This window comes from Papio anubis, unplaced genomic scaffold, assembly GCF_008728515.1.
Source record: "Papio anubis isolate 15944 unplaced genomic scaffold, Panubis1.0 scaffold1825, whole genome shotgun sequence".
In the NCBI taxonomy this organism is placed as follows: Eukaryota; Metazoa; Chordata; class Mammalia; order Primates; family Cercopithecidae; genus Papio; species Papio anubis.
The window spans coordinates 1-10,654 of NW_022161829.1; the positions used below are offsets into that span (position 1 = coordinate 1).

At 41.3% G+C, this 10,654-nt stretch overlaps 1 pseudogene; it reads left to right on the forward strand.

Moving 5' to 3' along the window:
* The first annotated feature begins 8,893 nt into the window (after positions 1-8,893).
* LOC116272750 lies at positions 8,894-9,939 on the forward strand (annotated as a pseudogene).
* Positions 9,940-10,654: the final 715 nt, after the last annotated feature.

Here is a 10,654-nt window from a genome sequence, read left to right on the forward strand (position 1 = left end):
GATATGTCTTCATAGCAATAGCAACAGACTAACAAAGCCCCTGACAAATTGTGACACATGACCAAAAAGTGTTTTCCTAAGGATACCATAAGGAAGTGAATATTTCTGTAGCAGGGTATCATTGTGAATTCTGCTGCAAAACTGGATAAGGAAAATGGGGTTGATTCATTTTACTGAAAACTATGCAGCAGCTATAGGGGAATAAACAACCAAAAGTAACCTACAGCAATATCTGAATGTATGAAGGATGTTATGCTCTGTGAAAAAATTGGAAATAAAATTAGATTTACAGCACAATGCTGTTTAAGCAAAATGTAAACACTCATGTATATACACATACACACACTCAGAAAACAACCTTCTTATCTTGTAAGAATTCTTTAAGAGTAAACAACCTATCTCAAACACATTAGCATGCCTGTCTGTGATAAGGGGTAAGAAATAAAAAAATTAAAGAAGTAAAGCCAGAGAGAAACTTGTAGGAAACATTAATAATAATGTCTCATGAAGTAAAGAATGTGATTAATTTTTTGCAACTATGGTATAAAAAGAGATTGTCAAAATCAAATATAATGAGGTTTAGCATAGAGCTTATTGTAGGGCAAAAATCAAATTTTAAATACTTAGTTTGCATAGTTTGATGGAAGAATGGTCTCCTATGTGAAGCAGTAATATACACTAAACATTTGGGTGTATGGGGAGAAAATACTCAAAATGCTACTTATTTTTTACTCATTTTTCCAACAGTTCAGTATCTAAATGTTAGGGGAGGCCAGGTGTGGTGACTCATGCCTGTAATCCCAGTGCTTGGTTGGAGTGGGTGGGGGGCAAGGCAGGAAGAACACTTCAGGCCAAGAGTCCTAGACCAGCCTGGGCAACATATTGGGTCTTTGTGTCCACAAAACCCTAATAATAATTAGTAATGTTTATGGCTGTCAAAAAGCCACTGCAGGCTACTGCTAAAACCAGCTACACCACCATCTGAAGCCATTTGCCTCCCTCTGGTTAAAAACAGTCCCATGTTTACTGATGATGTAGTTAAGGCTGTATCAAGATCTCAGCAGGGACGTGGTTTCCCAAATGCTAATGGTTGACCAACAAAAGTTTTGCAGCCAGAGCTTGTGCAAGTATTGGTAGATAGAAAATACAAAATCGAACCATTTCTCATGAAATGGTTAAAAAAAAATTAAAAATTAGCCAAGCATGATGTTGTGCACCGGTAGTTCCACGTATTGGAGAGGCTGAGGCAGGAGGATTGTCTGAGGGAGGAGTTTGGGGCTGCAGTGAGCCATGATCACTCCACTGCACTATAGCCAGGGTGACAGAATGAGGCCCTGTCTCTTAAGTGAAAATAAGTAAATGCGACGAGACCATATAGTTTTCCATCCTTGTTCAGTTCCCTGTAGATTATTTTGCTTCTTCCCAATGTTCCAGCTGTTTCTGCACATTGTCAGCTTCTTCTTCTACCTACTCAATGTCCCAGATCCAGCAAATGTCCTCAGAGATGGTTTCCGCTATCTAATCTGTGATCACCAAGGAAAGGATTGTTTTTCTCTGAAATTTAGTTCATTGAAACTTTAGGCCCACAGTTTTATGATGGCTTTAAACAAAAAAAAATTTTTTTTAAGTTCATCCAATGTCTTCTCATTATGGCAAGGCGCAATTGCCTTTGGTAACTTTATCTTAATTGGAAGAAGAATTTCTGACATTGGCATTGTAATGAGGTTTTTGGTCTTTGACCTTACTGGAGCAATTAAATCCAAGTCTATTTTCTATCTTATGTGTGTATTGAAGGATGAAATGAGAAAATATATGTAGAGTGCATAGTGTCCAAAGTGCACTAGCGATATACAGTTGTATTATGACTACACACTGAAAACACATGATCAACCAGATTGCTTCCTGAGACTAGAGTCAGGCTTTTCCAATGATACTTCCCTGTCAAATAATTCTATTCCATTTTTCATGGGACTTAGGGTTTGGTCCATAAAGTGCTGCCACAGTATGCAAATCAATTATGTCCATAAACATGCTAATTTATTCAGCAAACGTATTCTTGTAGCAATACTTACTCAATGAAAGAAGTAATATGTTTAATTTCTAATAGAATCTACTTCCCTCTTTGTGAACTGGTTACAAACCTTGAATGCTCTAACTATTTTGAGGACCATTAATAGGCGCTACCCAAAGAAGATGATGTATTCCCTAGACAGCAAGAACTCTTATTCTTCTTTGTCTTCTTTTTGATAAACTATACAGTCCCTTGGAGGTGAATCCAGATTCTGTGGGATATACAAAACAATCCTCCATAAATTTAAATTTATACCTACGATCATGTGTAATGAAATTAGCCCTCAAGAGCCAACTTGAGACTACGTTCAGAATGGAAGTATCAGAAACCTATGGCGAACACATGAATATAAGACCATTTTAGACACGGACCCCAAATTACCTCTGAATTCAGTGGGAACAAAGTGACAAGGAACAATATTTAGGGCATCTAGGATAGTGCCACCTTCTCATGCCTAACATGAGCAAATTAAAACCTCATACTGAACGCTCTGAAGCCTAATAATAATTAGCAATGTTTATGGCTGTCAAAAAGCCACTGTAGGCTACTGTTAAAACCAGCTACACAACCATCTGAAAGCCATTTGCCTCCCTCTGGTTAAAAACAGTCCCATGTTTACTGATGATGTAGTTAAGGCTGTATCAAGATCTTCTATCTCTCAGCAGGGACGTGGTTTCCCAAATGCTAATGGTTGACCAACAAAAGTTTTGCAGCCAGAGCTTATGCAAGTATTGGTAGATAGAAAATACAAAATCAAACCATTTCTCATGAATGATTAAACAATTAAAAAAGGAATGTGAGAAGACTGTGTGCATGTGCATGGGTATATGCATATGTGTGTGTATTCAACTTTGTTAACTTTAACTTTATTAACTCTGTTTAAAATTTAATTTTAAAATTAGATTGAGGAGTAAAATATCATTCTTCCTCTCTCATCATAAAACTTTTGGCTCATGGGATTCTGACATTCTGTCATGTTTGGGAAAGTTGGATTCATGAAACCAGTAGCAGGACTGAGCCTGCTTGTTCGGCTCTTACACAAGGCCTCCCTATTTTGCCCAACAAGCAGTTTCAAGAGTCCAGAGAGAGTGACTGAGAGAGACAGGCTCTGAAGACTTTTTATTTCAACTTCTTGGAATCACCACCTTGCTAATGAACATCAAAATCTTTTCTGTCATTTATCAGATGAATTACTTTTTCCATAAAAAGAGTGAGTTGAGAGGATAACAAGCAAGAAACTTCCTGTCCCTGCTTCCTCTTGAAAACAGGGAAATCAATATCTTAACCCTGTTTTAGAGACGAATGAGTAGGTCAACATTGCTTGGCTATTTGTCCTTCTACTTGGGACAGATTACCACTACATTTTGCCTCAATCTCTAGAATCATGGCTTATAGAAAACAATTATGTACTGAATTACAATTGCATTAAAAGTTTATTAGACTTGTTATCAAAAAGCATGCTGAGATTTATCTATTATAAATAGTAATGAAAATATAAAACCCTAAAAACAATATTATAACTAAAATAATCCCTGTTACAGACAAAAGCTATGCACTGTTATGAAAGCCTTTCATATTTAGGGATATCAGGTAAGACTCCCCTTGGTGGGGAAGGTGAAGAGCAAACTAAACTAAGAGTAAGAGCTAATTAAATAAATCTGGTATGGTAGTGGGAAAAGCTTATGAATAAGAAGACCACAGTCCAGGAGAGAAGAAGAAATATATCTGAATCACTTAGTTCAATCATGTTCATGCCACAAGAGGGGGGAGAGAGAAAAGAAACAAATTTTGTATTGCTTGAACCCATTTTTGAATCTTGATATTTATCCTAGCACCAATGTGCAGTCTTTGGAGTTTTTAAACAAAGCAATTTACAATGTAAATTGTATTTACTTTTCAAGTAATCATCTGGAAAGAGCAAAGAAACATTTTTGGAGAGAGAATCAGGGAGAGCACTTTAGAGGTGCTCACCATAGCCCAGTGATGGGCTGGAATCTAGGATGGCAATGAAGATAGAAAGAAAATTTCATTCAAGAAATAGAGAGAAGGTAAAATCTGACACACTTGGTGACTGGAAGTGGAAATATGAAGAAGAAAATGTCAAGAATTACACTGAGATGTCAGGTGTAGGTAGAGGTTGACATCATTTGCTGGAAATAAAAAAACACAGGAAGAATACCACTTTCAGTGAAAGAGACATCTAGGTTGCTTAAAGTATGAAATGGGACTTTTCCAGTTGCATGCAGGTAAGTTAGGAGGGCTCAACCTTGAGGCACAAAAGATGGTGATTATGGTAACAGTGGCCTTGAGACCAGGACCTGTACCAGACTGTAGAAAGATTAGTGTGATTTGGAGCAGCTACAGACTGGAATACTTCAGTGAAAAACAAAACAAAACAAAACATTCACACTTATTCTTGGAATATTGTTTTATTGGAAGGAGTAAATAATTGGGCCTTATTCAGAGCTGCAAGTTTTGGTAATCCCTAAAATGAACAGAAAATTATATCAAATGGAAGCAATTCACCAATTCTATTCACTAAACATTTACTGATTTTCTTCCAGGTTTAAGTATTATGATAGGCATTGTACAGTAATTAATTTATTGACCATCTTCTCTGGTGTTTGTATTAATACACAAAGAAATCCAACTTTAAAAGTGTAGTATTGCTTTCAGCTTACACCAGTCATGACCCATTATCCCAATTCATTAAATCAGATTGTTTCAGTGATAACTTGCATTTTGAAGTTAGGGAAACACTTAGAAGGCTGTGATGTTGTAACTGCAGATGTAGTATGCAAAACACGTTTGATTCATGTTGTTCAACTCAATTTCATCATAAAGTCTTATCTATAACACAAATATTTTTACACATCTATTATTATTCTCTTGCTTTAGGTAAAGTTTGTATCATTTATCTCTATCAAATTAAGTTACATTTCTGGTTTTTTATTCTCAACCATAAATGACAGCGTTAATTTTTACAATCATTAATGATGAACTATACTCACTCATAACTATTTATGTCTAAGGTGTCTTAGATTTATTGAACAATTTCTGAGTGACTAACGGCTAGCCTTTTATTATTCTATGATGATAAACATTTTTACAGTTTCCAGGCTTCAGACATGTTTTTGAAAACTTATTTTTATATGGGTCAAAATTTAAATCAGTTGTAATATGTGACCCATTCAAACATATTCTCCAGGATGCACTATTAAAATGAAATACCAAAGTGGTTCCCCAAGACACCCATTTATAGTGTACATGTGCAGTGCAGGGTTACTGGACCAAGGCACAATGTAATCAGGGAAATTTTATTTTGTGTTTTCTTTTTCCTAAGATGTTTCTTATTCCCAGTTATATAAAAATGTATATTACAGGCAAAGAAAAATTAACACAAAAAGATGTAAATCTAAAGTATATTCACATGAATATCAGCTTCACTTTAACTATTAAAGGATATAACATATAACAAGCTTGAGGTTTTCAGGACCTTGTAATTCCTGGTTCATTGGAAAGCACAGATATTCTTCAGATCCTCAAGAGTTGTGTTTAATGCATTATTTAAATAGGGTCCAACCACTAGTTAGCTAGCTTAGCACTCAAATAGCCTTTGAAATCCCTGTAGACTCACCTCAATTGAAGAGTCCTGATAATTTACAAAAGTGTGTAGTGCACTAAGAGATCCCTGATATACGATGTCTTTGCCTGTAAAGTGTTTCATGTGTTGATCCACTGGAGTGTGTGTGTGTGTGTCCCTGTGTCTGTGTGTAGGTGGGTGGGTATGGGTGTGCACGGGTGTGTGTGTGTGTATGCGTTTACATTGTGGTATGTGTCTATTGGGTTGCCACCATTAGGGATTTGGAAGAGTGAAGACCAAAAACTTGCCAACATTCCTACATGCCTGCTTTATAAGAAGTGTACTGAACATGGTCAAAACTAACTAAACCAAGTAAACAAATCAGATATTAATTAAATTTAATGCTGGGCAGGAAATAATTATTCCAGACCAGGTAAAATGAAGAAATATAGGCTGGGCACGGTGGCTCACACCTGTAATCCCAGCACTTTGGGAGACCAAGGCGGGCAGATCACTAGGTCACGAGATCGAGACCATCCTGACAAACACGGTGAAACCCCGTTTCTACTAAAAAATACAAAGAAATTAACCAGGCACAGTGGCAGGCACCTGTAGTCCCAGCTACTTGGGAGGCTGAGGCAGGAGAATGGCATGAACCCATGGGGTGGAGCTTGCAGTGAGTGGGCATCACGCCACTGCACTCCAGCCTGGGTGACAAAGCAAGACACTGTCTCAAAAAAAAAAAAAAAAAAAAAGAGAAATATAACCAAATGAATGAAATTTTAAAATTGATTAGCAGAAGGAGACAGGAATATTTTTTAAAGTTTGTAATTTCTAATGAATATCAGTATATAAAATAAGAATTATATGGCTGTCAATTGACTAAAAACTGTACTTAAGATTTGAGCTAGTGAAACAACCATATATGATCTTCTATTTCTACTTTTCTGTCTCAAGAATGACTTGTTAAAATGATTTTTTTTTTTTGAAATTTTGCACTCTCAACTTGAAAGAGCTTCACAAAACTTACATGAGAATCTGGATTCTCATAAGAGGTCTGATTTTTTAATGGTGTGTTTGTATTTCTGTTATGTACATCAATGTCAAGCATCCGTTTCCTGAGCTGTTCTGTAGAACACAATTTAACTTGTAACAGACACCCAATAAGTGGTCGGTTGGATATTCAAATCAACACCTTAGTTCCATCAATTTTCATTTCATATAAAAATGACTGACCTTCTATAGTCATCAGTGAAACAGACAGAGATGAAGGAGGGAGAGCAGTTGAGACTGAGAGGATGACAAGCAGACCTCATTCTGCAGTGGATTCCCTACACTCTCCACTTCTGAATGCTTGGAAACACTTGCCATGCTCAAAAAATATTGGTATTTCCTAGGCAGAAAATGGGCATTACAGAACTTCCGTATTTCTATATTACAATAACTTACACTATAATACATAGACAACATATGTTTCTAAGCTATTCAATTCATAGAAAATGTAGATAAATTTAGTTGAGCAAGATGTAGGAGAAGGGTTAGTAATCAAGCTGAGTGTGATTGTGAGATTAAGTCTAATATCATCTTATACAATTATTGTATAATTGTATCAGTTGATGTATCTGTTGAAACAAAAGGTGGGAGAGTTTTGCATGAGCTTCTGAAATGTACTGGATGATGTTAGGAGAGAGGATGGTCAACGTGGCTAGGCCAGAAGTGTTTACTGATTAAGGCTTAGGCAAGTTAATTCCTAACCTCTCGCAGAGACTGGGAGATAGAGGTGCTAAATTCTATAACATTTATATTTAATATATATTTAATAATATATAATGAAGTCTTAAAATGCCAATTTTAAGTCTTTTCATTTTCTTCTTAAAAACACAGGTTTTACTGCGTTTCATCCACAGTCCGTATTTCACAATATCTCATGGGCAGGGCCCCTGGGTGGGGGCCCCTGTGCAGTAGTTGGCAGCGCATGTGGCAGGGGGAGATAGATCAGTATACCTGGTCAGGCCCGGAAGGGGAGAACCAGGGCTGAGGCTCCTTAAAACCTACTGAGGGGCTGGGAGTGGTGGCTCATGCCTGTTACCCCAACACTTTGGGAGGATGAGGCAGGCAGATCACATGAGGGCAAGAGTTCCAGATCAGCCTGGCCAACATGATGAAATCCTGTCTCTAATAAAAATACAAAAAATTAGCCAGGCGTGGTGGCAGCGCCTGTAGTCCCAGGTACTCTGGAGGCCGAGGCAGGAGAATCGCTTGAGGTGCAGTGAGGCAAGATCACTCCACTGTGCTTCAGCCTGGGAAGTGGCCTGATCTTGGTTCACTGCAAGATCCGCCTCCTGGGTTTAAGGAATTCTCTGCTTCAGCTTCCCGAATAGCTGGGATTACACGCGCGTGCCACCACGCCCAGCTAAACTTTTTTTGTGTTTTTAGTAGAGACGAAGTTTCACCATCTTGGCCAGGCTGGTCTTAAACTCCTGACCTCGTGATCAGCCCGCCTCCGCCTTCCAAAATGCTGGGATTACAGGCGTGAGCCACAGCGCCGGGCCGGAAGTTCTTTCTTCTTAAAAGGATCATAAATATAATTCACACTGGCATGACACTTTTACTAATATAGATTGACTTTTGGCTTCAAATAACCCATTCGTACATCTAAATTAATTTTGGTCTGTATGTGTGTGTGCATGTGTGCGTGCGTGGATGTGTGTGTGTAAATGGCAGTAAAGGGTAAAAGGGAAGGTGGAAAAAAGGGAGATGGTCTAACATTTTTCACACATTTTTTAAATACACCAAAGATATGTAGTAAAAACAATGGTGTGGTGAAAACAAAATATTGCAAACTAGATAAAAGACTTAGCCCCAGGTCCTGTCCGGTCCAGTCCCGAGGCGGCACCTGCCAGCCTTAAGCTCCAGGCAGTTCAACAAGGGCCGCTCCTACAGGTTCTTGCGGGAGGTCAAGAACAGACTCCTCTCCAGATACTGACCCCCAGAAGGAGGAGGCAGAGGCTCCGCAGCTGGATCTGAGACTCTGGCCTCCTCCATGACCCCGATTTCCAGAAGGAGCCTGAAGGAGATGGGATTATCTTCTACACATACATTCATAGAAAAACTGCAGCCGGCCTCAGAGCTCTTAAGATCTTCCTGCTTCCGAGTAGAACTGGCACCAGCTAGAAAACCTCTCCAACTATAAGGCCATGAAGAAGTCGCTTCTGGCATGAACCCCTGGACTGGCCCAGGGCAGCCAACCACCTGTTTGAGAGTGGGAACGTGACCCAGGTGCAGGTGTCTCTTCTTGCCCTGGCAGGGAAGGCCAAGACTAAGGGGCTGCAGACCAGGATGGACATTGGTGACAAGTATTAAGAGAAGCACGAGCAGAACTTCCACGACGCCACCATGAAGGCCGCCCAGTGCCTCATCAGGCTGCCCATTACCAACAAATGTGCCAGCCAGTCAGGCATGACCACGTAGGGCAGGGCACGGGGAGGCATCTCTATGACCCAAGAACCACATCCTGCCCCCGCCATGGACAACTCCAGATGGGCACAAACAAGTGTGCCAGCCAGGTGGGCTTTTGGACTCCTGGGACCCGGTGGCACATCCACCACGCCAAGCTGGGAATCAACAACTGTGACAACTCCTCCATGTCCCTGAAGATGGGCTACAGGCAAGGCGCCAACCAGAGCGGCCAGGCCTTTGGCCAGGTCTTCAAATACACGGCCCCAAGTACTACCCGGAAGCCCAGTGGCCCATGGGGCTTCCTTGGGTGCCGGCGACTGCCCGGGGCCAGGGGAGGCCCCTGAATATCTCCCTTACGACCAGGAGGAGACTGGCTACTGAGGCTCCCAGCACACTCTCCCCACATGGTCTCCCAGAGTGTTTGGGTTTTTCTGTGCTTTCGTCTTTTTTTTTTTTTTTTTCCAACCTGTTGAGTGCTGCCAGTCAACTGAGGGTCTGTGAGTGGGGGCGTGGGATCAGGCAGCAGGGTTTTTTCCCCACACCCCTCCCCCTTGCTTTGGTTCCGTCTCAGGACTGAGCCACCGGGCTCTGGGGAAAGGGATCAAGGCCTTTTCCTGATGCGTGTAGGATAAGGGTCCCCGCTGGCATGTTCAGGCTGCGCACCGAGCTGTGCTGGGGAGAAGAGACCTGGGCGTGGAGGGAACCGGACCCAGAAGATTTCCAGTGGCCTCTCTTCTTCCCCTTTTTGTCAGCCAATCAGTTTGTGGTTTCTGTACCCACAAAAACTTCAGGAGGTTTTTAATAAAAGAAATTTTTTTTTCCCCAAGGAACGGTGCGGAGACAGTGGAGAGGGTGCTGGGAAATGAGTGCCCTGGGAGAGGGGGCCCAGACACGATGCTAAAATAGCTCAGGCTCCTGAGTGGCTGGATTTGCCTAGGACCCTCAGACCAACAGACCTTACACCCTCAGACCTACATTGGGGCCCAGTGAGGAGACTGAGGCCCGTACAAGGTAGTGGAATTCTGAGTTGTCAGGGTTAAGCCTGACCCCTCTCCATCCTAGCTCCCCCACGCCCCTGGCCCTCACTAGGGTTTTTGTTTGTTTGTTTGTGTTTTTTTGAGATGGAGTCTCACTCTGTCGCCCAGGCTGAAGCACAGTGGAGTGATCTCGCCTCACTGCACCAGCCTCCCACGCTCAAGCGATTCTCCTGCCTCAGCCTCCAGAGTAGCTGGGACTACAGGCGCGTGCCACCACGCCTGGCTAATTTTTTGTATTTTTATTAGAGACAGAATTTCACCATGTTGGCCAGGCTCGCCTGGAACTCTTGCCCTCATGTGATCTGCCCGCCTTGTCCTCCCAAAGTGTTGGGGTAACAGGCATGAGCCACCACTCCCAGCCCCTCAGTAGGTTTTAAGGAGCCTCAGCCCTGGTTCTCCCCTTCCGGGCCTGACCAGGTATACTGGTCTATCAAGAAGCTTACAATCCTGGCAGAAAGTGAAGGGGAGCCAGTGTGTCACATGGTCAGAGAGGGAGTAAGAGAG